Source organism: Lontra canadensis, unplaced genomic scaffold, assembly GCF_010015895.1.
Source record: "Lontra canadensis isolate GAN:19392208 unplaced genomic scaffold, GSC_riverotter_1.0 scaffold46, whole genome shotgun sequence".
In the NCBI taxonomy this organism is placed as follows: domain Eukaryota; kingdom Metazoa; phylum Chordata; class Mammalia; order Carnivora; family Mustelidae; genus Lontra; species Lontra canadensis.
This window is the reverse complement of record NW_022631040.1, coordinates 7,052,478-7,056,383: the sequence shown is the minus strand read 5'-3', so window position 1 is coordinate 7,056,383 and position 3,906 is coordinate 7,052,478.

Here is a 3,906-nt window from a genome sequence, read left to right as displayed (position 1 = left end):
TGGTTTGTTTAATTGTAAATTGTACAACATAATAATCACTAATTTATTCCCTCCTATGGTTACTTTTGGGTGCTACCATACATACACACAGTTTGCATAATTCAAGTCATTGGAACTTGACATTTATGACAAATGAGGCTTCTGAGGGGTGGTTAGTTTTCAAGCTGCTGTTAATAAGGGACATTTGAAAACAATCAGAACTATTCAATAATATAGGCTTTTCCAATATTATTCAGTTCAACATTCTATAGTTTCTAAAATAATTTCCTATTAAAATAATTTCCTACTTGACACATGGGTTAAGTGTATTTTGAAACCTGTAAATTTGAAAATTTTCTACTTATAGTGTTACTAATTGCATTACTATCAGCATGATTTTTATTCCATGAAACTTTATTCTGTTGCTCACATTATCAATATCTATAAATGTGTCATAAAAAAACCACAAAGTACTTTTTATTGGTCAAGATGAAAAAAAGTGAGAACTTAAGAATTAAATATTGTGTTTAATTTCCATTTGTTTCTACCAACAACCTGTGAACAAACATTAATATCTAGTCTAGTGCATGGTAATTGTGTAAGATGCAGGTAGGACATGAAGGGGTATTTTGTAGCCTTAGGTACATTGATAAAAGAGAAAAAAAAAGTCAGATTAATGGTTCAGCCATCCCATTATGTGATGAAGCAATGTGTTTTAAGATAGACACAGCTGCAATGGGCTCCCAGAGTGGGATTCTGCTCCCATGATGTTCTGCATATTTATAGAGCAAGAGAAGTAGAGAAACATCTAGGTGTTTACAAGAAAAAAAAGAAAAAGATGGGGTAATCACTGAAGAAGTTGTTCCCTGCTCAAAAAAAAAAAAAAAAAAAGAAAGAAGGAAAGAAAAAGAAAAAAAAGAAAGGAATGCCTTCACAGATCTGACACTGGCATTAATCTGTTCTTCAGTTGAGCTAGATCAGACCGGCTGAGCCAACTTCTTAAGCTACTTGGAAGGGGAAGGATGTGAATCTTCTAGACTTGTGTTTTTTCAGAAGAAAGATAATCCCAACCTAAAATGGTATTTATTATTGACCTTTTACTGAAAAAGCTTTATCAAGTAAAGAAATTTCTATTCTATTTCCTAAAAAAAGAACTTTTTTAAAAGCAATTGCATATAAACGTAATGAATCTTACTGGTAATGTGAGAAATCTGACCTGACTAAATTTTCTCTTGTTTGTTTCTGGTATCTCATTAGATAATTAGATTACATTAAAAATCCCAAGTAAAAGGATTTTATACATGAAGAAATTTACATTTACTCTTTTCATTTTGTGATTTAATAACTCTCATCATTTTGTGATGAAAGCGAGTTTTCTCAAGGTCAACAATTAACTTTCTCTTCTCAAATCAGGATTCTCTTGGTTTTTTTTTTTTTTTAAGATTTTATTTATTTATTTGACAGAGAGAAAGATCACAAGTGGGCAGAGAGGCAGGCAGAGAAAGAGGGGGAATCAGGCTCCCTGCTGAGCAGAGAGCCCAATGTGGGACTCCATCCCAGGACCCTGAGATCATGACCTGAGCTGAAGGCAGTGGCTTAACCCACTGAGCCACCCAGGTGCCCGATTCTCTTGTTTTTAAAGATTTATTTTTTGTTTATGTTTTTGTTTTTTTTGGTTTTGTTTTGTTTTTGTTTTTGGAGTTATAGGTTTACAGAAAAATTAAAAGAAATGTATAGAGATTTCCCAGATATACCCTGTACTCACACATGCATAGCCTCTTCCATTATCAATATCACAGACCAGAATCTACATTGGAACACCATAATCATCCAAAGTCCATTTTCTACCTTATTTTATGGGTCTGGACAAATGCTAATGATATATACCCATCATTATAATATCATTCAGAGTATTTTCACAGGTTATCTGGATATGTGGTTAAAATATACCTCAGGTTTTAATGTTTTTGTTGCCTACATAAATGGTATTGTGGTTTTACTTTCATGTTCCTCTAGTCCATTGTTGGTATCTAGGAAAACAACTGAGCTCTCTAAGTTAAACTTGTATGCTTCAAACTTGCTATAATTGTTTATATTTTACAAGAATTTTTATGTTGATTCTTTTGAATTTTCTACACAGATGGCCAAGTCATCTGAACATAGTTTTATATCTTCCTTTATACTCTTAAATCTTCTATTTCCTTTTTTTGCCTATTGCATTAGCAAGGGCTTGCAGTGTGTTGGTGAAAAAGGAGTGATGGAAGGGGACAACCTTGACTTGTGCCTGGTATTAACAGAAAAGCTTTGAGTTTCCAACCACTAAGTATGATGTTTGTTGTAGATATTTTGTAGACAGTCTTTATAAAATTAAAATTTCCCTTCTAGTTCCAGTTTACTGAGAAATTTTAGCATGAATAGAAGTGGATCTTGTCAAATGCTTTTTTTTTTTTTTTTTTTTTTTTTTTTTTGCTTCTGTTAATATGATTATATGATTTTTGTTAGCCTGTTGATGTGGTGGATTACATTAATTGATTTTCAAATGCTGAATCAGTCTTGCATACTTGGGACAAATCCCTGTCCTTTTTATACTTTTTTAAGATTTGATTTGTTAACATTTAGATGAGAATTTTTGAATATATGTTCATGAAAACTTGTTTTGTTTTCTTGTAACATTTTTAGTTTGATATTAGGGTAATGTTGACCTCAAACAAATCAGGAAGTAGTCCCTGTGTTTCTATCATCTGAAAGAGATTGTAGATTATTGTCATAATTTTTTTTTTTTTTGCAAATATTGGGAAAAATTCATTAGTGAGTCTATCAATCCAGTGCTTACTGTTTTGGAAGGTTATTAATCAGTGATTCAATTTCTTTAATAGATACAGCCTTATTCAGATCCTCTATTTCTTCTTGAGTGATATATAGCAGATTCTATCTTTCAGGGAATTGGTCCATTTCAGCTAGGTTATAAAATCTGTGGACAGAGTTGTTCACAGTATTCTTTTATTATCCTTTTAATTTCCATAGATTAATATTGATGTCCCCTATTTCATCTCTGATATCAGTAATTTGGAGTCTATCTCTTTTTTTCTTAGTTAGCCTGGCTAAAGGATTATCAATTTTATTGATCTTTCAAAGAATAAGCTTTTGTTTTCATTGATTTTCTCTACTGATTTCCTGTTTTCAATTTTACTAATTTATGCTTCATTTCTTAATATTTATTTTATTCTGCTTAATTGGATTTAATTTGCTCTTCTTGTTCTTGGTGCCAAAGGTGAAATTGTAGGTTGCTGACTTTAGATCTATCTTCTTTTCTGAGATATGTATTCAGTGCTATAAATTTCCCTTTAAGTATTGCTTTTGCTGCACTGAACCAAAATTGTGTTTTTATTTTTACTTAGTTTAAGATATTTTAAAATTTCTCTTGAGATCACTTCTTCAACTCATGTGTTATGCAGAAGTATATTGTTTAATCTCCACTGATTTGGGGATTTTCCAGTTATTTTTCTGTTATTGATTTCCAGTTTAACTCCCTTGTGACATGAGGGCAGACACTGCATGATTTCCAATCTTTTAAATTTGTTCAGGTCTGTTTTATAGCCTAGAATGTTAATATATTCATGTGAGCTTGAGAAAAATGTGTGGTCTGCTTTTGTTGGATAAAGTAGTCTACAGATGTCAATTATAGACAGTTAATTGATGGTGTTGTTGACTTCAACTATGTCTTTACTTATTTTTAGCCTGCTAAAATCTGTCCATTTCTGGGAAAAGAATGCTAAAGTCTTCAACGATGATAGTGTCTTTATCTATTTCTCTATTTCTCCTTGCAGTTCTATCAGTTGTTGCCTCACATTGTTTGATATGTGCACTAGGCACCTACATATTAGAAACTATTAGTTCTTCTCAGAGAATTGTCAGGTAATCCCCTTC